The sequence below is a fragment of the Pongo pygmaeus genome, chromosome 15 (genome assembly GCF_028885625.2).
Source record: "Pongo pygmaeus isolate AG05252 chromosome 15, NHGRI_mPonPyg2-v2.0_pri, whole genome shotgun sequence".
NCBI classification, from domain to species: domain Eukaryota; kingdom Metazoa; phylum Chordata; class Mammalia; order Primates; family Hominidae; genus Pongo; species Pongo pygmaeus.
The window spans coordinates 64,952,161-64,978,027 of record NC_072388.2 but is presented as its reverse complement, the minus strand read 5'-3'; positions in this window follow the sequence as shown (position 1 = coordinate 64,978,027).

Below are 25,867 nucleotides of genomic sequence, written 5' to 3'. Positions count from 1 at the left end.
AACACATCAAGTAGCCCACATTGTAACCAAAAATCTGGCATCAGCAACTCTGGATGCTAAAAGTTATGGAGCAATGCCATAAAATTCTAAGGGAAAATTATTTTGACTTGAATTTAATTTGACCTAGAATTCTGTATCCTGCAAAACTGTTACTCAAGTGGGGGAGTGGGGGGGCGGCGGTAAATACATTTTTAGGCATTCAGGGACTCAGAGGGGAAAGAAAGCCACGATTAAGGACAGAGTGGTTTCTAACCTGACAGTGTGCTGAAGGAAAGTTCCAGCATGGCAGCTGTGCATTGGGCCTGGAGAACAGTTAGTCTACAGGGAGAGAAGAATTGGAGAGCTGTTGGAGGTTGTCTGGGTGAAACGAGGGTTCCGTGCAAGACTATCATTGAAAGGCAGGGAGAAATTGAGGATACTCTAATAGCTTATTAATCTTCATTCAACAAGAAAAACAAAAGGCAATTTGAAATCTTGGAAAAACCAAATAGAACAAAGTCATGGGTCACACAGAAAATTCACTACATTGTGATGTGACTGGGGAATGGGTTGAGTGTAAGGACAGGGAATTTATTTGGTCTTGACTCTACCAACATTTTTCTCCAAATGTCCCAGGGGTTAAAACACTTTACGTGTAGAGAAAGAAGAGTAATTATATGATACCAATTGACTCTGTGATAAACAATATTTACATAGTAATTGCCATGTAAAAGGTGTTTATTGGCTTGTTAGTGTTGAGACTCAATCTAGAAACAAAGTCTGGAAGATTTAATTAAGCTTATGGAATTGTACTTAAATGTTATTGTCCTTAGTCATGTAAAAGAAAATATACAACAGAAATATGGATAAGGAAAGAAGATAAATGAGAACAGTAAGTTAGGGACAGTCAGATCCTCAACTTATAGTGGTAGGTGGTAGTTAAGAAATACTGCCAAAAGTTGATGGAACCAAAACTAGGTGTTTATATATGTTATTTAAAATTATACTGGCAGCTGGTAGATATTGTGAATAGTTGAGTGCTACTATTTATTCCTGATAGAAAATAGAAGATGGTAAAAGAAACATTGTTGTCATTTCTCCAGCTCATCACTAAGCAGTAAATAGTCATGATTATTGCTAAGAATATTGACTGGGGTATATTTGAAAATTAATGAGTACAGACATACAGTGCTTTTCAATTGCTAAACATTTTCTTTAAAGGGGACAGGCTCTCTGGGGCACTGACTTAATGTTTTTAGTGCTTGAGGCCCAAGTAGAGTGAAGAGTGCGAATATTCCATGTTTCCAGCCACCCTAATTGTCTATGATAATGATAAAACTGCTGGAGAAGTGTCCTGTTAAAAACCAAAGAGGGCCAATTTCCAGATGCACCACTGAGCACAAATGCACTTATTCTGCTGGTCCATTTGACAGCAGCCTCCTCAAGCCCAACTCAAGTGGCACTTGCCAGGGAGATGAGACTGGAGCCAGTGGTCCCATCCACAGGACCAGCAAGGCCACAGCAGCACTGTCTGGGCCTCTGTGACCAAGGTAACTCTCTCTGCCAAGCTATCACCTGAGATTCAGATGAAAGAGGATGTTTGCTCCTGGGAACATGTCTTGTACAAGGCAGGTAACAGCTTCAGACTCATGTCAGTGCTCTGCTTGCTGCCCTACGAGACAGTAGAACTAAATGAGTGGCAAAGGCAGTCCTTCTCTGGCAGGCTTTCTTCTGAACTGATGTAGAGACATGAACCTCTCGTTATGAAGAAAGATAGTTCCCTATTCAGGGAGAATTACTGCTCTCTCCTGCTGACATTGAGAAACCTGCTAAGTCTGATGCTTTAAGTAGGAGGCCCTTTAAACTGGAATTCTTGTCAGGCATCTAAGTTCACTTTTCACTTTATAGTGGAAATCGGGCCCAGCCTGGTGGCTCCTGCCTGTAATCCCAGCTCTTTTGGAGGCTGAGGCAAGAGGATCACTTGAGCTCAGAAATTCAAGGCTGCAGTGTTCTATAATTGCTCCATCGTACTCCAGGATGGGTGACAAAGTGAGACCCTGTCTCTCTCTCTTTCTGTATATCTATCTATATCTATATCTATATCTATCTGTATCTATATCTATATCATCTGTATCTATATCTATATCTGTATCTATATCTATCTGTATATAGACAGATATACAGAGAGAGAGTGGAAATTGGGTCGAATGCCTGTAGTTATTTCTTTCTTAACATGGAGATAATGAGATTCTGTAAAACAGGATTTTAAATTATTTACTATGACCCAAGAAATATGCAGAAGTATGCTCAGGTAACTGACAGCTGAGTTCTTACCTCCTAATTGTTCAGGATAGATAGGCTAAGTTTTGAAAAGTCTGCCCTGACTGCAGCCTCATACTAAGGGATTCCTGTGCACTGGCTTCTGATGATGGAAGTAATGGTCAAGTTACACATTACAGCCTCACTTCTACAGCTTAAACAAATCAGACCTGTAGAAGATGTCTGATGTATAGATTAGCAAATCCATAGCCTGATGAACGGCAGCCTGTGATAGCACATGGCATGGAAACTCTGCCAAATAGGAACATCATGAAACTTCCTCAGAAATTTGAACTGGAATTAGAGGAAGGCAGCTGATGAGTTTGTAGGAGTAACAGAAGTGGGACAGCACAGTCTGAGAAGGTAATACACAGATAAAATATGGAAGCGTCCAGGTGACATCATTACCATGAGCATACACATTTCAAGGTAGAGCAAAGTCACTAGAGTAGAGGCTGGCATGGATTGTGGAGACAGGGTGGCAGAAGCAAAGACAGAGACGAACTGAGTCAATGTTAATGTGGCGTTCAGAGAGCAGATTAGTAACATTCTGCAACCGAGAGAATGTCTGAGGTGCTCTGGTGCTTCCCTAGAGGTCTGGTATGCAGCTGTTTCTCGGCTTCATGGCATAGCCTTGCTTCCATGCATAACTTTATGAGAGACTCCCAAGTGTGAATGAACCAGCAAGGGTCTCTGTTCTTTGCAGCCCAAAGAACCCGGCTAAACACACCAACCCATCTATGCTGCCTTTCTAGTTGGACATGTTCTTTTGAGACTGCTTTCCTGGGGAGGTGATAAAGTAACTGAGGCAATGAAAAAACTAGTCTGAAGCAAAGAAAATCAGCATTGCCCCCTAAAGCCTAAGAGTAGCACAGCAAGGCAAGTTCTTTTCTGGTATCCAGGAAAAGACAACTGAGGAGCTAGTGCTGAGTGCTTGGGGATTATGTCAGAAACTCCATTTCCAATGTCTTCACTGCCAAGGAATCGCCATTACCCCCACCCCACCCCACCCTCAACCAACCACTTTGGTTTTTCTCCAAGGACAGTAAGTTTTGAAAAGATTTAATCTAGCAAGCTGGCTATGTTTATTTAGGTAATACATCATTTTTTCATTGGAATAGATATGAATCTTACCCATAAGCTCAGGATGAATAGATAATACTTTTTTTACTCTCTAACTCTACCTAATTTTATTCTGAGTCCCCATTTCACTGAAGCAGGAGGAAATTTAACTCAGTCATTCTTGATGCACTATGTCCCGAGTGAGGTAGGGTGTAGGGAATGGTACTGGTCACTGGCCGTCTCTGTCCCCATGAGCGGTTAATTCTGAGATGTCCATGGTTCCTTCAGGCTCATTCTCCACACCTCCCACACCACAGCTGGGCATTGAAATCTTCACTGTGGCCAGAAACTCAGTGCTAGTGTCCCTTTCCCTGAGTGTGGCTTGCAGCCATCCCCTGGAAGGTCTGGCCCTTGCCTAGGGGCACTGTCTTGGAAAAGGACAGTAGTCCAAGATTTTTCTCTCCCTCTCCTGGGCCAGTTGGGAAATCTTTGCTTTTTAGTTGCAGAGAGCCCTCCCCTATAAAATTAATCTGGATGATAGGAAGTTGAACAGGAAGCCCAGTGCCTGTGGAAAGTTTATTATATAACTGTAACTTGAGCGCTTAGCCATACACACACAAATGTGCGTGCGTGTGTGTGCTCAGCTGAATTAAATTAGTCACTAAAATCATGTTTTCTCTCTCAGAATTAAATAATAATTATGTTGATTGAATGCACATGGCGTATGAAGCGACCTGGTAAGTATAAATAAGCTAGTGGGATTTCTGGAGTTTCTTTCGGTTGAGTCCCAAAGCAAAGAGGAGCCATGTGGATTAGAGACTCTTATAAAATAAATTCCGTGAAGCAAGTCAATGAACTGTCAGCTCAGTCTCATTAACTTTAGGGAGACCCCAGATGAGGCCTTATTTCTGAAATAACTGGTTGCAGGAAAAGTAAAAACCTGCAAATGTGTCCTTAATGTCTCTTGTTGCCACTAAATTGCTGCCCACTTAATTCTAACCCTGGGCCCCTGCACAAGGAACTGAATGACCCTGGGCTTGGGGATACATTTTGTTTCTGGGCTCCTGAGTTTCTCTTGTAAGTACCCTCCTGCCTATCTTCCAGAGTGAAAGAGTCCTCTCTGTGTTTCTCTCAGTTGTCTGTACTAACAGCCTTGAAATTATAGACCTGTCCCCAGTGATTGGAAAGTGCTGACTCATCAGTTTCAGGATTTTTCTAAAATGTGTCTTCAGTGGCCTGTGCGGGGAGAGGGGGAAAGACAGAGCAGAAACACCTTTCCTGTGACCAGGGCTTTAAGCTTAGTGTATTCAGGACTTCAGTGCACATTATTTATCTGACCTCACACAGCATTGTGCAGAGTGATGGTGGTGTCCTTTCACATATGTGATAAATGGGGCTCAGAGAGGCAGAGGGGCTTGCTCGGGGTCGTAGAGCAGAGCCAGAACTGGACCAGCTCTTCTGTTTCCCACCTCCGTGCTCTTTGCCTGATACCCAGTCCTTCTCAATGGAACTAGGTAGTAGCCATACAAGGAGCTCTTAATGTGAGCACGCTTCTGGCCCAGTGGAAACAGCAAGAAAATATTAGACACATTTCTTGCCCTCGAGTCACATAGAGCTTAGTTGTTGCTTTTTTTTTAACTTTTATTTTAGGTTTAGGGGTACATGTGCCAGTTTGTCTTACAGGTAAGCTGCATGTCACGGAGGTTTGGTATAAGGACTATTTCACCACTCAAATAATAAGCATAGTACCCAGTACGCAGTTTTCAACCTTCTCACTTCTTACACCCTCCACTCTCAAGTAGGCCCCAGTATCTGTTGTTCCCTTCTTTGTGTCCATGTATACTCAGTGTAGCTCCCACTTGTAAGTGAGAAGATGTGGTACTTGGTTTTCTGTTCCTGCATGAATTCACTTAGGATAATGGCCTCTGGCTCCATCCATGTTGCTGCAAAGGACATGAATTCATTTTTTTTATGGCTACATAGTATTCCACGGTATTTATGTACTACATTTTCTTCATCCAGTCTACCACTGATGGGCATTTAGGTTGATTCCATATCTTTGCTATTGTGAATAGTGCTGTGATGAACATATGCATGCGTCTTTGTGGTAGAACAATTTATATTCCTTTGGGTATATACCCAGTAATGGAATTGCTGGGTCAAATGGTAATTCTGTTTTAAGTTCTTTCAGAAATCACCACACTGCTTTCCACAATGGCTGAACTAATTTACATTTGTACCAGGAGTGTATACGTGTTCCCTTTTCTCCACAACCATACCAGCATCTGTTATTGTTTGACTTTTTAATAACAGTCATTGTGACTGGTGTGAGATGATATCTCATTGTGGTTTTGATTTGCATTTTTCTGATGATTAGTGATGTTGAGCATTTTTTCATATGGCTGTTGGCCATGTATATGTCTTCTTTTCAAAAGTGTCTGTTCATGTCCTTTGCCCACTTTTTAATGGGGTTGTTTGTTTTTCATGTAAATTTGTTTAAGTTCTTTATACATTCTGGATATTAGACCTTTGTTGGATACATGGTTTGAAAATATTTTCTCCTATTCTGTAGGTTGTCTGTTTACTCTGTTGATAGTTTATTTTGCTGTGCAGAAACTTTCTAGTTTAATTAGGTCCCATTTGTTGATCTTTAATTTTGTTGCAATTGCTTTAGGTGTCATTGTTATGAAATCTTTGCCAGGACCTATGTCCAGAATGATATTTCCTAGATTATCTTCCAGGGTTCTTATAGTTTTATATTTTACATTTAAGTCTTTAAACCACCTTGAGTTTTTCTGTATATGGCATAAGGAAGGGGTCCAGTTTCAATCTTCTGCATATGGATCGCTGGTTATCCCAGCACCATTTATTGAAAAGGGAGTCCTTTCCCCATTTCTTGTTTGTGTCCAGTTTGTCGAAGATCTAATAATTGCAAGTGTGCAGCTTTATATCTGGGCTCTCTATTCTGTTCCATTTGTCTATGTGTTTGTTTTCATACCAGTACCATGTTGTTTTGGTTACTGTAGCCCTGTAGTATAGTTTTAGTAGGGTGGCATGATGCCTTCCCCAGCTTTGTTATAGCCTTGGCTATTTGGGATTTTCTTTTGGGTTCCATGTGATATTTAAAATAGTTTTTTTCTAATTATGTGAGGAATGTCATTGGTAGTTTGATAGGAATAGCACTGAGTCTATAAATTGCTTTGAGCAGTATGGCCGTTTCAATGATATTGATTCTTCTTATCCATGAGCATGGAATGTTTTTCTATTTGTTTGTATCATCTCTGTTTTTTTTTTTCTCAGTGAAGGGATTTTTTTTTATTCCTTCTCATTTGCAGACATATATACATATGTCTGCATATGTATATATATATGTATATATGCAAACACAAACGTATAAACAAATGTGTTACTTTTTTTTAGGATGTTTCTTTTTTTTAATTTTACTTTAAGTTTCGGGATACATGTGCAGAATGTGCAGGTTTGTTACATAGGTATACGTGTGCCATGGTGGTTTACTGCACCTATTGACCCATCCTCTAAGTTCCCTCCCCTCACCCTCTACCCCCAACAGGCCCTGGTATGTGTTGTACCCTACCTGTGTCCGTGTGTTCTCATTGTTCAACTCCCACTTATGAGTTAGAACATGAGTTTGGTTTTCTATTCCTGTGTTAGTTTGCTGAGGATGATGGCTTCCAGCTTTATCCATGTCCCTGCAAAGGACATGATCTCATTCCTTTTTATGGCTATGTAGTATTCCATGGTGTATATGTACCACATTTTCTTTGTCCAGTCTATCATTGATGAGCATTTGGGTTGGTTCCATATCTTTGCTATTGTAAATAGTGCTGCAGTAAACATACGTGTGCATGTGTATTTATAACAGAATGATTTATATTCCTTTGGGTATAGAACCAGTGGGATTGCTGGGTCAAGTGGTATTTCTGGTTCCAGATCCTTGAGGAATTGCCATACTGTCTTCCACAATGTTTGAACTAATTTACATTCCCACCAACAGTGTAAAAGCATTCCCATTTCTCCACAGCCTCACCAGCATCTATTGTTTCTTGACTTTTTAATAATCACCATTCTGACTGGCGTGAGATGGTATTTCATTGTGTTTTTGATTTGCATTTCTCTAATGATCAGTGATGTTGAGGTTTTTTTCATATGTTTCTTGGCCACATAAATGTCTTCTTTTAGAAGTGTCTGTTCATATCCTTTGCCCACTTTTTGATGGGGTTGTTTTTTTCTTGTAAATTTGTTTAAGTTCCTTTTAAATTCTGTATATTAGACCTTTATCAGATGGGTAGATTGCAAAAATTTTCTCGCATTCTGTAGGTTGACTGTTCACTCTGATGGTAGTTTCTTTTGCTGTGCAGAAGCACTTTAGTTTAATTAGATCCCATTTGTCAATTTTGGCTTCTGTTGCTATTGCTTTTGGCATTTTCATCATGAAGTCTTTGCCCATGCCTATGTCCTGAATTGTATTGCCTAGGTTTCCTTCTAGGGTTTTTATGTTTTTAGGTTTTACATTTAAGTCTTTAATATATCTTGAGTTAATTTTTGTATAAGGTGTAAGGAAGGGGTCCAGTTTCAGCTTTCTGCATATGGCTAGCCAGTTTTCCCAGCACCATTTACTGAATAGGAGATCCTTTCCCCATTGCTTCTTTCTGTCAGGTTTGTCAAAAATCAGATGGTTGTAAATGTCTGGTGTTATTTCTGAGGTCTCTGATCTGTTCCATTGGTCTATCTTTCTGTTTTGGTACCAGTACCATGCTGTTTTGGTTACTGTAGCCTTGTAGTATAGTTTTAAGTCACGCAGAGTGATGCCTCCAACTTTGTTCTTTTTGCATAGGATTGTCTTGGCTATATGGGGTCTTGTTTGATTCCATATGAGATTTAAAATAGTTTTTTTCTAATTCTGTGAAGAATGTCAATGGTAGTTTGATGGGAATAGCATTGAATCTATAAATTACTTTGGGCAGTATGGCCATTTTCATGATATTGATTTTTCCTATCCATGAGGATAAAATATTTTTCCATTTGTTTGTATCCTCTCTTATTTCCTTGAGCAGTGACTTGTATTTCTCCTTGAAGAGGTCCTTCACTTCCCTTGTTAGCTGTATTCCTAGGTATGTTATTTTCTTTGTAGCAATTGTGAATGGGAGTTCATTCATGATTTGTCTCTCTGCTTGTCTTTGTTGGTGTATAAAAATGCTTGAGATTTTTGCACATTGATTTTTGTATCCTGAGACTTTGCTGAAGTTGCTTATCAGTTTAAGGAGTTTTTGGACTGAGATGATGGGATTTTCTAGATACAAAATCATGTCATCTGCAAACACAGAAAATTTGACTTCCTCTCTTCCTAATTGAATATGCTTCATTTTCTTCTCTTGACTGATTGTCCTGGCCAGAACTTCCAATACAATGTTGAATAGGAGTGGTGAGAGAGGGCATCCTTGTCTTGTACTGGTTTCAAAGGGAATGCTTCCAGCTTTTGCTCATTCAATATTATATTGGCTGTGGGTTTGTCATAAATAGCTTTTATTATTTTGAGACATGTTTCATCAATACCTAGTTTATTGAGAGTTTTTAACATGAAGGGACGTTGAATTTTATCAAAGGCCTTTTCTGCATCTATTGAGATAATCATGTGGTTTTTGTCTCTGGTTCTGTTTATGTGATGGATTATGTTTATTGATTCGCATACGTTGAACCAGGCTTGCATCCCAGGGATGAAGCCAATGTGATTGTGGTGGATAAGTTTTTTGATGTGCTCCTGGATTCAGTTTGCCAGTATTTTATTGACGATTTTTGCATTGATGTTCCTCAGGAATATTGGCCTGAAGTTTTCTTTTTTGTGTGTATATTTCTTCCCGATTTTGGTATCAGGATGATGCTAGTTTCATAAAATGAGTTAGGGAGGAGTCCCTCCTTTTCAATTGTTTGAAATAGTTTCAGAAAGAATGGTACCACCTCCTCTTTGTACCTCTGGTAGAATTTGGCTGTGAATCCTTCTGTCCAGGGCTATATTTTGTTGGCAGGCTATTACTGCCTCAATTTGAGAACTTGTTATTGGTCTATTCAGGGATTCGACTTCTTCCTGGTTTAGTCTTGGGAGGGTGTATGTGTCCAGGAATTTATCCATTTCTTCTAGATTTTCTGGTTTCTTTGCATAGAGGTGTTTTTATAGCATTCTCTGAAGGTAGTCTGTATTTCTGTAGGGTCAGTGGTGATATCTCATTTATTATTTTGTATTGTGTCTATTTGATTCTTCTCTATTTTCTTCTTTATTAGTCTAGCTAGGGGTCTATTTATTTTGTTAATTTTTTTCAAAAAAACCCAGCTCCTTGATTCATTGATTTTTTGAAGCTTTTTTCGTGTCTCTATCTCCTTCAATTCTGCTCTGATTTTAGTTATTTCTTGTCTTCTGCTAGGTTTTGGATTCATTTGCTCTTACCTCTCTAGCTCTTTTAATTGTTATGTTAGGGTGTTGATTTCAGATCATTCTAGCTTTCTGATGTGGGCATTTAGTGCTACAAATTTCCCTCTTAACACTGCTCTAGCTGTGTCCCAGAGATTCTGGTACATTGTCTCTTTGTCCTCATTGGTTTCAAACAACTTCTTGATTTCTGCCTTAATTTCATTATTTACCCAAGAGTCATTCAGGAGCAGGTTGTTGAATTTCCATGTAATTATGTGGTTTTGAGTGAATTTCTTAATCCTGAGTTCTAATGTGATTGCACTGTGGTCTGAGAGACTGTTTGTTATGATTTCAGTTCTTTGGCACTTGCTGAGAAGTGTTTTACTTCCAATTATGTGGTCGATTTTAGAATAAGTGCCATGTGGCACTGAGAAGAATGTACATTCTGTTGATTTGGGGTGGAGAGTTCTGTAGATGTCTATTAGATCCACTTGATCCAGAGCTGAATTCAAGTCCTGAATATCCTTGTTAATTTTCTGTCTTGTTGATCTGTCCAATATTGATAATGGGGTGTTCAAGTCTCCCACTATTATTGTGTGGGAGTCTAAGTCTCTTTGTAGGTCTCTAAGAACTTGTTTTATGAATCTGGGTGCTCCTGTATTAGGTGCATATATATTTAGAATAGTTAGCTCTTCTTGTTGAATTGTTCCGTTTACCATTATGTAATGCCCTTCTTTGTCTGTTTTTGATCTTTGTTGGCTTAAAGTCTGTTTTGTCAGAGACTGGGATTGAAACCCCTGCTTCTTTTTTTGCTTTCTATTTGCTTGGAAAATTTTCCTCCATCCCTTTATTTTGAGCCTATGTGCGTCTTTGCATGTGAGATGGGTCTCTTCAATATAGCACACCAATGGGTCTTGACTCTTTATCCAATTTGCCATTCTGTGTCTTTTAATTGGGGCATTTAGCCCATTTACATGTAATGTTAGTATTGTTATGTGTGAATTTGATCCTGTCATCATGATGCTATCTGGTTGTTTTGCACACTAGTTGAGCAGTTTCTTCATAGTGTCATTGGTCTTTATATTTTGGTGTGTTTTTGCAGTGGCTGGTACTGGTTTTTCCTTTCCATACTTAGTGCTTCTTTCAGGAGTTCTTGCAAGGCAGGCCTGGTGGTAACAAAATCCCTCAGCATTTGTTTGTCTGGAAAGGATTTTATTTCTCCTTCGCTTATGAAGCTTAGTTTGGCTGGATATGAAATTCTGGGTTGAAAAATCTTTTCTTCAAGAATGTTGAATATTGGCCCCCAATCTCTTCTGGCTTGTAGAGTTTCTGCTGAGAGGTCTGTTAGTTTGATGGGCTTCCCTTTGTAGGTGACCTGTGCCAAGACCACCTTGGCACATCGGTTGGGGAGACCCTAACCCAATGGCGGTAGAGGAATTAAAGACACACACACAGAAATATAGTGTATGGAGTGGGAAATCAGGGGGACTCACAGCCTTCAGAGCTGAGAGCGATGAACAGAGATTTACCCACATATTTATTGACAGCAAGCCAGTGATAAGCATTATTTCTATAGATTAGATTAACTAAAAGTATTCCTTACGGGAAACAAAGGGATGGGCCGAAACAAAGGGATGGGCTCTGGCTAGATATCTGCAGCAGGAGCATGTCCTTAAGGCACAGATCGCGCATGCTATTGTTTGTGGTTCAAGACCGCCTTTAAGCAGTTTTCCGCCCTGAATGGGCCAGGGGTTCTGGTAAACCAACAGCCTTCAGCATGGGTGTCATGGCCATCACAAATATGTCACAGTGCTGCAGAGATTTTGTTTATGGCCAGTTTTGGGGAGAGTTTATGGCCAGATTTGGGGGCCTATCCCCAGCAGACCTGGCCTTTCTCTATGGCTGCTTTTAATATTTTTTCCTTCATTTCAACCTTGGAGAATCTGGTGATTATGTGTCTTGGGGTTGATCTTCTCGTGGAGTATCTTAGGGGTGTTCTCTGTATTTCCTGAATTTGCATGTTGGCCTGTCTTGCTAGGTTGGGGAAGTTCTCCTGGATAATATCCTGAAGTGTGTTTTGCAGCATGTTTCCATTCTCCCCATCTCCTTCAGGTACTCCAATTGTATATTTGGTCTTTTTACGAAGTCCCATATTTCTTGGAGGGTTTGTTCATTCGTTTTTATTTTTTCCTGTAGTCTTGTCTGCATGCCTTATTTCAGCAAGGTGGTCTTCAAACTCTAATATTCTTTCTTCCACTTGGTCAATTTGGCTATTGATGCTTGTGTATGCTTTACAAAGCTCTTGCGCTGTGTTTTTCAGCTCCATTAGGTCATTTATGTTCCTCTCTAAGCTGGTTGTTCTAGTTAGAAGCTCCCCTAACAGTTTATCAAGGTTCTTAGCTTTGTTGCATTGGTTAGAACATGGTCCTTTGGCTCAGTGTAGTTTTTTATTACCCATCTTCTGAAGCCTGCTTCTGTCAATTCGTCCATCTCATCCTCTGTCTAGTTCTGCACCCTTGCCAGAGACACATTGCTATCATTTGGAGGAAAGAGGCACTCTGGCTTTTTGGGCTTTTGGAATTTTTTCATTGATTCTTTTTCATCTTTATGAGTTTGTCAAGTTTTGATCTTTGAGGCTGCTGACCCTTGGATGGGGTTTTTATGGGGGCTTTTTGTTATTGTTGATGCTTTTTGTTGCTTTCTGTTTGTTTGTTTTTCAGTGGTCAGGTCCCTCTTCTGTAGGGCTGCTGTGGTTTTCTGGGGGTCCCTATTCATCTGGTTTGCTCCCATGCCTGGAGATGTCACTCAAGGAGGCTGGAGCACAGCAAATATGGGTGCCTGCTCTTTCTTCTGGTATCTCTGACCTCAAGGGGAACCAACCTGATGCCAGTAGGATCACTCCTGTATAGGGTGTCTGACAACCCCTGTTGGAGGGTCTCATCTAGTTGGGTGGCACGGGGAATGGGGCCCATTTAATAAAGCACTTTGACTGTCCCTTGGTGGAGGGGGTGTGCTTTGCTGGAGGGAAACCCACTCATCTGGGCTGCCCAGATTCCTCAGAACTACCAGGAGGAAAGACTAAGTCTGCTGGTCCACAGACACTGCAGCCACCCCTCCTGCTAGGGGCTCAGGCCCAGGGGCTTCTGGGTTCTGTCCCTGAGCCTCTGGCTGGAGTTATTGGAGTTCCTGCAGGGAAGCTCTGCCAAGTGAGGAAGGAACAGTCAGGGTCAGGCCTGAAGAGGCACTCGGGCTGCAGTCTGCCACAGCCAGTGTGTTGGGCTGTGGGGGACACATCTTGGGACAAAGCCATCCAGCCTCCCTGGCTCCAACAGGGGAAAAGCATGGCCTGGAGCAATAGAGATGGATGCTGCCCTTCCCCCAGCCAGGAAGCTTAACATGTTAGGCAGTTGTGAGTCCCAATGCTGGCTGCTGCCCCTCCCCCAAGGAGCTCAACTGGCTTAGACAGCAGGCAACTGCAGCTGTGGTGCTGGTCTCCCCTTACCCTAGGAGAGCTCAGTAGGCTTAAGCAGATTCCAGCTAAGAGGCTGTTGAGAATCTGGGTGGCTTCAGAGTTGGGATGCTAGGGCCCGGTGGTGTGGGTTTGTGAGCGGGATCTTCCAATGTATGGGTTGCAGTTCTGTGGAAAAAGCATGGTTTCCCCGGCTGGTTAGCAGGCTCACTCACTTCCTCCTTTGGCTGGGCAGGGGACCTCCCCTGCCCTGTGTGGCTCTCAGGTGGCCTGCTGCACCACACTGCTCTTCCTTCCTCTCCATGGATCATGCCAGCCACCTAGTCAGTTCTGATGAGAGAACCTGGATACCTTGGTTTCTAGTGAAGGATTCACAGTCTTATTATGGTTCTTTTCAATGGTAGCCTCTGATCACTGCTGTTTCTAGTCTGCCATCTTGGCCCCACCCCCTCTCTGTTTTCTTTGAGCAGTGTTTTATTGTTCTCATTGTAGAGATCTTTCACTTCCCTGGTTAGCCATATTCATAGGTACTTTATTTTTTTTGAGACTATTGTGAATGTTATTGCATTCTTGGTTTGTCTCTCAACTTGGATACTGTTGATATATAGAAATGCTACTGATTCTTGTACATTGATTTTGTATACTGGAACTTTGCTGAAGCTGTTTTTCAGATCTAAGAGCTTTCGGGCAGAGCCTATGGGGTTGTCTGGATATAGAATCATATAATCTGCAAACAGAGATAGTTTGAGTTCCTCTCTTCTAATTTGGATGCCTTTTATTTCTTTCTGTTGCCTAATTGCTCTGGCAAGGACTTCCAGTGCTATGTTGAATAGGAGTGGTGAGATTGAGCATCCTTATCTTATTCCATTTATCAAGGCATATGCTTCCAGCTTTTGCCCATTTAGTATGATGTTGGCTGTGAGTTTGTTATAGATGGCTCTTGCTATTTTGAAATATGTTACCTCAATGGCATTTGCTGAGGGTTTTTAACATGAAGGGATGTTGAACTTTATTGAAAGCCTTTTTTTGCATCTATTGCAATGATCATGTGGTTTTTGTCTTTAAGTCTGTTTGTGTGATGAATTACATTTATTGATTTGTGTATGTTGAACCAACCTTGCATCCCAGGGATAAAGCCTACTTGATTGTGGTAGATAAGCTTTCTGATGTGCTGCTGGATTTGGTTTGCTAATATTTTGTTGAGGATTTTTGCATCGATGTTCGTCAAGTAAATTTGCCTGAGTTTTCTGTTTTTGTTGTGTCTTTGCTAGGTTTGGTACCAGGATGATGCTGGCCTCATAAAATGAGTTAGGGAGGAGTTCTTCCTCCTCAATGTTTTCGAATAGTTTCAATAGGAATAGTACCAGAATACATCAGGTAGAATTTGGCTGTGAATCTCTCTGGTCTTGGGCTTTTTCTGGTTGGTAGACTTTGTACTACTGATTTAATTTTGGACCTTGTTATTGGTCTGTTCAGGCATTCAATTTCTTCCTGGTTCAACCTTGGGAAGTTTTATGTTTCCAGGAATTTATCCAATGCTCAGCTCCCAACTTCTGCACTGTGTGTTCTAACTGTGGGGTACTTGTATCGGGCACTGATTTTGTTCTCTGGCTCCTCGAGATTAGGAGTCCACTGCATTGGGAAGGCCTAAGTGCTCCCAGACTTCTGGCCACTACACTCTGATGGGTGGTGTCAGCCAAAGCATTTCATAGTGTGGTGGCAGTGGGATCCATCCTTGTTTGCCTGTGCCGGTAGTGGCAGCAGTGGCAGCACAGCAGGATGCATGCTTGTTGGCTGTGGCCGGGTGCTAGAGGGTGCTGGGGTGCCTGCCTCCATGCAGCCATTTACCACAGTGGGGGAGGTAGCATGGCTTGGGGGGTGTGGGGCCCCTGCTGGTGACTGTACACATGATCCTGCTGATGTTGGTGTCAGCATGGGGGCATGGCACTGGCAGGCACAGGTCTGTGTGAGCATTCTTGCACCACAGGCAGGAGTGGTCACTCAGTGTGGAGGAGGGTTCACTGTTCTTTGTGCTTAGTTTCACTCCCATGGCAGTGTGGGCACAAGGGCAGGGCTGGCTGACTGTGCCCACCAAGGCGCCATCTGTAATGGCAGTTCAGTGGAGGCAGGAGTGGGCAGTGTGCACTCCCACTGCAGCAGTGGTAAGGAAGGGTGCATGCACACATGCGTGCTGGTGGGGCAAGGAAGGCAAAACCCATCCACACACACATCCACCAGCAAAGCAATGTCAGGGATTGCCGTGGGCCTGGGGGAAGTTGTAGTGTGGGAAGGGAGCAGGTGGGCTGGTGTGTGGTTATGGAGGCCGCTCTGCTGGAGCTCTCTGCTGGTCAGGCATAGTCTGCCAGCACAGGAGCTATGATGTAGGCCCCCAGGGCACCCAAGGCTGCCCTGCAAGCAGGCATGGCCAGGCTAGGGCCCCAGGAGAGGCCAGCAGACCAAGCGTGCTCAGGTTGGACTGGCCCAGTCTAATGGGCAAGACTGCCCTGCAGAGTTCAGGTGAACACTTCCCGTAGGGCTAAAGTCTCCAATGGGACCACGTCGAGCCTCAGGAGATGGGCATCCCTGGTCGTGCTCCACTAGAGACACTCCTGCACAAAACCCTCTGGGCTTCACATCAGCTGGCTTGCTGTCACCACTTCTCTAAACAGCTCTCCCTGTCAATTCGAGTATCCATGGTGGTTGAGGTGTCTCTCCGGCCAGAATTCCAGAGGTCATGGTAAGAGCATGTTGCTCCTTGCCAGTTTAATTCATCCATTCCCTGATAGTTGTTGGGGACCAGGAAAAAATCCCATTGTGCAGCAGCCCCGTGCAGGGTTCCCAGCTTCCTCGCTCTTCAGCCCAGCTTCTGTGTCTTCCCTCTGTCCACTCTCGGTGCCTTCCCTCTGATCTGTAAGGAATGCTCCAGTTATCTTGGTCCCTCAGTGGCAGCTGTTCCACCTGGCTGCGGCTGTTCGGCCATCTTGCCCAATATTAAGGTGCAATTTTCTTTGCATGTAAAATGAAAACCATCTCACTGAGACTCCTAGTGCTGTGTGTGTGTTACTGGTGTTTACTATTATTTCCATAGGACACATCCTCCAACTTGCTGACGTCCATTCTCATTCACTCTGCCTCCTCTCCGGTGACCTGAATCCCATGCCCCTGAACCCATTCTGGCATTTTACTCCGGCAGGAATTGCCACTCTCTGCTAGGTCATTCCCATCTACGTCAAGCAAGTACTATAATACCTGCCAGCTTTAAGAAAAATTACCTGTCCTTGACCCTGCTTTTTCTCCTTCTATAGCATCGTTTTTCTGCTTCTTGTTGCAGTAAAACTACTCAAAAAAAAAAACAAAAAACAGTCTGTATTCACTGTCTTCACTTCCTCTTTTTTCATTTCCTCTTGAGATCACCCAAACAAGCTTTGATCCTCACCACTTCACAAAACTAGTCTTGTTAAGGTCACCACGGGCATCCCTACTGCAAATCCAGTGGTTCAGTCTTTGTCCTCTTCTGATCAGCCTCCTGCAGTATTTGGCACTATTCACTCCCTGCTCCCTGCAGCCTGTTCTTCGTTTGGCTTCTAGGACACCACTCTTCTGGTTTTCTGCATACCTCATTTCCTAGCTTTGCCTCTTCCAGGTCTCTAAATTACCACCTTCCTCAGAGCACAGTCCTCTTTTTTAATTACATTCACCTCCCAAGAAATCTCCTCCACTTTTATACTTTAAGTGGCATCTATCTGCTGTCAGTTCCTGTGAACTCCAGGATTGTACATCCAACTACCCACTCAGCATCTCTACATCTCGCTTTCTCTTACACCCCACATCCAATCCATCAGCAAATCCTGGTGGCTGTATCTTCAAATTTATTCAACTTCTCACCTCCCTTCACTAACTATCCCCAGCCATAATGATCTCTCTCCTTGACTACCACACTAGATTTCCTAACTGTTCCCACATCTATACTTGTCTCCCCATAGTGAATTGCTACATGGCAGCAAGAGTTATCTTTAAAATGTAAATCCTATTATATCATTCTCCTGCTCAAAACTCTCCAATAGCTTCCCATAAAATTCTTAAGCTCTACAAGGCCCCACATGATCTGACCCCTTATTCTATCTTTAACCTCATGTCCTCACACTCCCCCTCTATCACTGTTCCAACCCCACTGGTCAACTTGCTATTCTTGGAGCATGCTGAGAGTGTTCCCAGCAGGGCCTCTACCCTTGCTATTCCCCGTGCTGGACTCCTTCTCCCGGAGAGTAGCGAGCCTGTTGCAATAGTTTTCTATTGCTGCAGTCATTTTAGAAATTACCACATATTTAGGAGCTTAAAACAACACCCATTCATTGTCTCACATTTCCACAGGTCAGAAGTCCTGTGGCTGGAGCATTCCACTCCTAGGTATATTTCCAATAGGCATATTTCCAATAGAACACATACATGAGAGTACCAAGAAATGTGTACAAGGATGTTCAGAGAGCCTGCCTCATGATACCCTCATATGGGAAAGAGCCCTAACTAATAATAATCAACAGTAGAATGAATAAATAAATGCTGTATATTTTTGAGATGGAATGCTAGGCAATAAAAACAGTGAACAAATTATAGCCACAGACAATGATGTGGATAAATCTAAACAACATAATTTTGAGTGAAAGAAGTCAAAAATCTAAAATGTGTGATTCCATTTAGTTAAGTGAGTTCAAAACACATTGAAACCATAATATTTAGGGATAAGGCATATGTGACAAACTATAAAGGAACAAAAGGAGTAGAGATGGTTTCCTTTGCGGAGAAGGGTGAGATAGGGATGGGAGGGGATTCTGAACATTATCTTCTTGATCTTGGTGTGGTCACACAAGGCTCCACTTTATGGAAACTTATTTAGCTATATAATTTTGATTTATGTGGGGTTTTTTGGTGTATATTATAACACATAAAGAAAAAAATATATGTACCTGGAAAGATAGGTTTAGAGGAAACTGTTCTGTGTGTAGAATTGAAGGCAGGTTGTGGGTTTTATTCGGTGGGATAGGAAACTGTTGAAGTGCTTGTTTGCTAGGGAGGCAGGGGATCCTTTTGCCAAAACATTAACAAAAATCCAAATAAGCGAGAAGCTTTCCTATAATTCTACAATTTTCACTTTTGAGTACTTCTTAAAAAATTTTTACCATCCTTGCTAGATGAGTGGATAAAACAGGATATGGCTTTAATTTTCAATACTTAAAAAAAAAAGATACAGGTCAATGTTTCATGTCACTAACCAGTCTTCATAATAATTTTTATTGACTTTATAATGTTCATTTGAGTGGATTTACCTTAATTTACATAACCATTCTCTTATTATTGCTTTAAATCCATTCTGACATTTCATTATTATAGGCAATACCTCATAAGCATCATATCCCCATTGAATGATTGCCTCAGAATGCATTCTCAGAATATCATTTTAAGGTCAAAGATTATGAATATTTTAATGAATATTGATACTTGCAAATTACTTTCCAAAAGAATTTTTACTAGTTCATATTGCCAACCAGTATGCATGAACAGATTCATTCATTTAGTCATTCAACAAATATTTAATGAGCACCTATTGTATTCCGGGACTACCTCTGCTGTCAGAGAGTTCAATGTCAAGTAAGGAAGACACAGAAGCAAAAATAAACTATGACTGGGGGCCAAGGAAGATCTCCCAGAAGATCAGGCTCACACAGCAGATTAGCTGTGAAATGTATGTAGCTGTGTTTTAATAGATGTGAAAGTTTATTGACAGTTTTTGAGCAGTGTTTGATATGAAAAGAGCAATGCTTCAGAAAACTTAATTTGGCCATCAGTTGTAGGAGAGATTGATTGTGAGAGTGGCTGGTGCCAGGGAGAAGGGTGTGAAACTTTGGGGAAAAGGGGAATGAGGGTTCCTGAACCAGAGAATAACTAGGAAAAGAAGAGCAGCAGAGAGATGAAAGTGACTGTAACACTGTTTAACAAGCTAGGAGATAATGTATAAGCCATATAAAATGTTATAGTACAAACACAAAGTATGACTAGACCATTAGGGTTGACAATTCCACACTGCAGATGGCTGATTGACTTTGGGGTCTCATTGTGACATTCGTCAGCTCTACTCAGTGCCATGCACAACCTGATGGTTAGAAAATAATGTGGCCCAATTAGTGTGACTGTGGGAATCTTAATGTCTATATTCCTAATTTCCTGTGTATTTAAAAATATGCTCTAAAGGATACTTGAAGGTAGTTTTTGCATCCTGTGTATACTGTGATTTTCCCAGGATGTCGCCGGCCTTATACAATAATAGACTCTGACTGTCTGATACATTTGCTCTTGCAACGTTGTCACAATTTATTGCTGAAAAGGAATACAAGTGGCATCAAAATGCTCCCCAACAGCTTTTACCAGCTCTCTTCATAAAGCGAGGAGGCCATAAATCAGGCAGATGTTGAACATCCGAGTTGAAGCTGCATCTCTCGGCCTGAGCCCAAAGCCTCTAGGCTGGCACTGATGTGTGGCTGGGAATGGTTTATGCTTGTCTTCCCCACCAGAGCATATGGGACAGCACTAACCGAGAATTACAGACTGGGGATCCTGAAATCTCACAAAATTAATGAACTGTAATGTTTTTACAGAGATGGGGGAAATAGAAGACATATAACTTAGGAAAATGACTTGGTTTAGCAACCCATAAGCTGCTGTCTGTTCTGCTGCTTCTTATGTGCAGTGGATGTTGAGGTCAGTATTTAGAAAAATGCTGCCCCAGCACTGCGGGGGCCGTGCGTCATTGCTAAAAGCATTCAAACCAACAAAATGAGATTTTGAATGTTCAGGAGATGTTGACTTGACTTAAATAATTTAAGGTCTTGTAAAACCAGGAACAACCCCTGAAACACTAAAATCTACATAAAAGAAACTTAGCTGTTCATATTTTCTTCTGTTCCCATTGGCTGCCCCTTAAATTTTCTGATCCTTCTCCACCTATCTTCATGTACTTTTTGATTTCCCTGCTCTTTTTAGTGATTTTCTGTCTAATCTAAAAGCCAACACTTATTTTCTCTGTATGTACCTCCTGGAACATTGTGAACTCTGTCAAAATCTTTCAGAACAATACATTTATCATTTCTTAAGAACTTACTATGTCCCAGGCACTGTGTTGATTCCTTACATGTATTATTTCTATAAGATTATTACCATCTTTCACTGGAGACAGTGGAAGCTCAGGCAGGTTAAATATTGTCCAAGGACACAAAATGGCAGTGGCTTAACTGGTGTCAGAATCTGTATCTGACTAGCTCTAAAACTTATTTTTCTTTCCATTCTGGCTTCTACCTCCCAGATCTAAAACAGCAAAATAATCTAAACCCAGTTTTTCCCCTGAAGGATTTTATAAAGTTTGATATTTTATCAAATTTAACTGCAGATTGCACATTGTCATGGGCTCCTGTGCCCAGGAGGGGTTAATGCCTTGCTGGGCTTCCAGCGGCAGCACTCCTGTACTTAGAAGTCTGGCTGAAGTTTTGCAGAGAGTAAGGAAAATCCCATTTGCTCCAGGCTGCAGACTCTGAGCAGCTTGGCTGCTGAGTCTGGGTCCTGTCTTGGAGCTGAAAAATATCACTAACAATGTCCTATTTGGCAGATAAATCTTGCCACCATCATGCCTGTCACTGGTGCATCTCACGTGCTGCAGGCTGCCTCCTGAAGAATTGCCTTGCCAGGTGGCTATTTAGGCCTGAACCACTGCTGCATATATCACCCAGGGAAATCAGATCAAGCCAAGAGTGAATTCATTGCATGTATCGAGGAGTGATTTCATCAGATAAAATACATAATGTGTCTTTGTTGATCTAGCAGTCACCAAGGCAACCTTGCTGAGAATGGTCTGGTCTGGTCAGGGAAAGGAAGGGCTTCAGAGAGAGGAGTTAGGGAACCACCACGTAGTCGCTGGCAAGTTCACAGCAGGAAAACCCTAAAACAATGCTGCATAAAAAAGTTTTCATCTTTTTATTATAACTTTCAAATGCACTCAAAGTTAGAGAAAGTGGTAAAATGAAGTCAGATCAGACTCAATAGTTATTAAGATTTTGTTACATTTGCCACATTTATCCCTAAAAACCCACTTCTTGGGGGTGAGAAGTAGGATTTCCACTTCAGGCCTTGGGTCTGCCACAGTAGAGGAATAGCAAGAGTTGAACTCAAGCTCCCTATTGTTTTTGTGAGTAAACTGATAACCATTTGTTTGTTTAAAAACATTTACTGAGTGCCTACTATATGCCAGGCCTGAGCACTAAAAATGACAAAAAAGAAAAAGGCAGCATGCTTTATTGGAAAGAGCTTTGGCTCTGCCACCTACTATGTGCTCAGCAAATGGCCATGAACAATCTTCATAGTTATGAAACTATAATTACTATAATACTATCAGGATAAGATCCTGCCAGTAAGGGGCTTTCAACCTTACTGGGGGAGACAGACCTTCAAAATAACAGGCACAACAAGGTCATTAATATTGGGATAAAATTTTCTATGGGGCACAGTGGGGAAAAATAACAAGAGATTGAGTTGTATCTGAGTGGTAATTGAACTGAGCCTGGACAGACACAGTAGGTGCCTCCAGGTGGAGGCTTGAGTGTGGGTGGAATGGCAATTCAGGCAGATGGAAGATCCCCAGCAAAGGCACAGAGGTGTAACCCTTATGGGGAGCTCATCACACTTCAAATAGGTACATGACTGAACTGGTGGGTAGCAGGGGCCACATCAGAAAGAACCATTTATGCTTCGAACTTTATCCTGTAAACAGTGGGGATTAATGATGACAGGAGTCACAGGATTCAGCCTGGAAGCTGTACATGATGGTGGGCTTAAAAGACGAGGTGGGGAAGCTAGGTAGTAGGTGTTAGTTCAGATGAGAGATGATAAAGGCCTGTGCTAAGACAGTGCTTTTGGGGGCAAAGAAAGAGACTAGATAGGAGAAACGTTGGTGCCAACATCAATAGAACTTAGTGATTCACTAGATCTTTGAAGAGGCAGGGGCCAGAGGTACCTTGAGGAAGAAGAAGGAGTCAGGCTGGCTTGAGGGTCCAGCTTTGATGTAATTCACAAGGGGAGCAAGTCTCAGGCTCTGGTTACAGGCAGGATTGATCAGAAGGCACTTGATCACACACGATGATGTATTGTCCTTATGGTTCTCATTATATTTCATTTATATATATCATTATATTTTAGCTTTTATAATAGGCCTCTCTGGAACTTTATGAGCATATAATATTTATTTAACAGTTTTTTCAATAATTACTAGGTTCTGCTATTCTAGGCACTGTGAATACTAATGAACCTCATTAAAGCAGGGACCCCCATGATCTAATTTCAAAACAGGATTATGATTAACGAAAAACATAGTCCATCAACTGAAAAGAAATTTGCAAGTTTTTTTATAATTGCTATTTTTGGATATGTTGAAAGGACTCACAGTCCTGAGAAACAGTTCTCCTTTTAATCTTTTTCTCTTCCATCAATTTTTCTCATACACTGCAAATACTCCCCCACATTTCTTCAGAACCACTCTTGTTAAGCTTTCTCCCTGCACTGGCTCTGATCCCTCTTATTCTATCCTTTCTCCTTCTCCAGATTCTGTGCTATGAAAGGCCAAAGGACCAGAGGGCAAGAGCAGGCAGAAATTGATCAGATAGACAAAGCCAGATCCCCCTTTAATGAGCAATGAGAGAGAACAGTCTGAAAATATATACAATTATAATTTGGGTTTCATTACACAAAGATGAATAAGCCATCTGTGATGATGGACACCTCGCTCCCCAGTGATGTGTATATTATAATCATTTTATGTTTATTTTTGTTGTAGGCAACTTTCATCTTGTGGATGGCAATGCCAACATTATAATGAGCCAGGAAATCTTGCTTACTGGAAGAGGGGTTGAGGGCAGCTGGTGTTAGAGGAACTGCCTCTGCCAGGAAGCTGGGACTGTCTGTTCTCCTCTGAATTCACACTTCAGGCTGCTTTTGGTTGATGTTTTAGGGAGATGTTTTGGGATTGGCTTTCACAAGGATAAGAGAATAATAGTAAGGCAGCCAGGGCTGAGCCAGAAGTTTGCTTCAGCTTTGGGGGCTCTCCTTGTTGTTGGTGACCTGTGACTGTTCTCTGGCCTGCTGGCTGCTCCTGCCTGGCCCCTTTAGCATTTCCAATCTCTAATTTTCCTGGCCCCTGACTTTGCCTAGTCACTTGCCTAGTCATTTGCTCCAGTATCTCCAGGGCCTGCCAATAGGTCTTAATTTTAGATGCTGTTTGCTATCTGCAACTGTGTTCCTGCATTTCAAAGGGCCCCACTAAGCAGTCCTTAGGGTCCTAAGCACTCAGACAGATGCACCCTTGGGACCTGGTGTGTACCTGCCTGACTGCTTAGGACCAGAGAGAATTTAGCAGCAGGATGTGATGAGCCAATTAAGGACATGCCAAGAAAGGGATTAAAATGACCAAGTTGGGTCAAAAGAGAAGGTAATGTAGGAGAAACTCTATATAGTTTTTAATCTTGGTGGCAAATTGGAGTTACCTAGGGAGTTTAACAAAAGAAAAAGATGATTGGGCCCCAAACCAGTTAAATTAAAATCTTTGGGATTAGGGTCTGTAAAGGCCAGTCTTCAAGGCCCCCAATGTTTCTTCCTCCTGATATTCTTATCCTTTTAGGATTTTATCCCACGGAGTGTGGGTAGAACTTAGTGATTTGTTTCTAGTAGAATAAAATGGAAGTGAAGATATGTGACTTGGAAACTATGTCATAAAAGGCAGAGTGGCATTTTTTTGGAGAAAGCAGAATGCCATGCCATGAGTACCCTGGTGGAGAGGACCACATGGTGAGAAACCTTGGCCAAGAGCCAATGAATGAGTGAGATAGAGGTAAAATATAGCCTCCTACCCAGTCAAGCCTCAGGTGACTGCAGCCCCAGCTGACATCTTGATTACAAGCATCATGAGAAACTCTTAGAACTACTTGGCTAAACTGCTATGATATTTCTGATCTACAGAAACTGTGACATAATAAATGTATGTTTCTTAAGCCACTAAGCTTTGGAGTGATTTGTTACACAGCAATAGCTAATTGATACAGGGCTCAAGCATCTGTATTTTTTACAGGTTTCCCAGGTGATTCTAAAGTATAGCCAGAGTTGAGGACCCACTGGAATCAAGGATTGAATAAGAGCAGGAACCTAGGAGCTCACTGGGAGCTGTGGAATGAAACAAATGTCGTGTGTCAGTAACCGTGCTAGATATTTATATATGGTATCACTTGCTGAAGTCACAGCACCTTCCATAGGTTATGTGGTATCCTCCCTATTTTACAGACGAAGAAACTGAAACTTGGCAAAGTTACCCATTAGGAAGACTTGAAACCCAGGTCTAACCTTATTCAGAAGCCTGAGTTGCCTCTGCTGTTTCTGATGCAGCATCCCCAATCCCCTGTGAGATAGCTTGGACCAAAGACAGAGGTCTGGCTCCTGCTAAGCCAGGAGCAGTAATTTGCCTGCATGTCAGTTTACCTGGATTTACGTTCTGCTCCAGTGGCTGCTGAGAGCTTGCCAGAAGGAGTGCTGATTACATGCTCACTGGGGATGTAATGTGCATCAGCATCTACCACTCAATATACATTGCTGGGGAAGCCTGAGGCAAGTGCACTTTTGGAGAGAAGAGGCCAAGCCAGACTGTGCAGTCCTGACTGCATGATCCTAGTGGGGCCTCTCTCTTCATCCCTTGGAGAAGATTTGTGGGCCTCAGGTCCTGAGCTCCTCTCTCGGACCATTTTACGCCACCATTTAACTATGATTATTAAATTTGAAGCCCTTTATGACTTCATGCAATGTACTAAAATGGTCCATGTGCTAGGGATACCTGGGCTTCTAACACACACTGACTAAATCTATGTCCATCTCCAACCCTAGGGAGAAAATCTGCCTTGAATTAAAGATGGTTCTGGAATGAAGTTTAGAGAACAACTAGCCATAGAAAAAGTGAGAAAGCACGTCTCCTTCAGTTGGAACTTTATAGGAGATTTTAAACAAAATCATTGTCATCCAAGCTGCATAGTGTGCATCAGGCTTCAGCTGCAAAAACCAATCCAATCCTAAAAGAAATACATTATCATAATTGAATAATCTTTAATTCCTGATACCAAAATGAAAAACAGCAAAACAAAACCCAAATCCAGCTCTCAATTTATGTTTAGTGAGGATTACTTAAAGTTAATATCTTGTTGAAATAGCTCAGTAAATTTAATTACTCAGCAGTGGTGTCCCATAAATCTGAAAGTCAATAGCTAAGTCAATTAGCTGCTCTAGTCTGACTCACATTATCTTTACCTTCTATGGTGGCTTCTGGATAAGTGTCTTTAGTGACCCAAAGCTGTTTTGTCATAGTGCTCGAGTACATGGAGATACTCCTGGGGCTTTGAAAAGTAGGGATAGTCATAGGGAGATATCGCATTCCTCCGATGACCATCCATCACCATAGGACAGACGGTAATGAAGCAAGGCACACCCGAGCCACCAGAGGCATGGGACTCGATGCAGAGTGGAAATCAATGAGGTGCAAACAC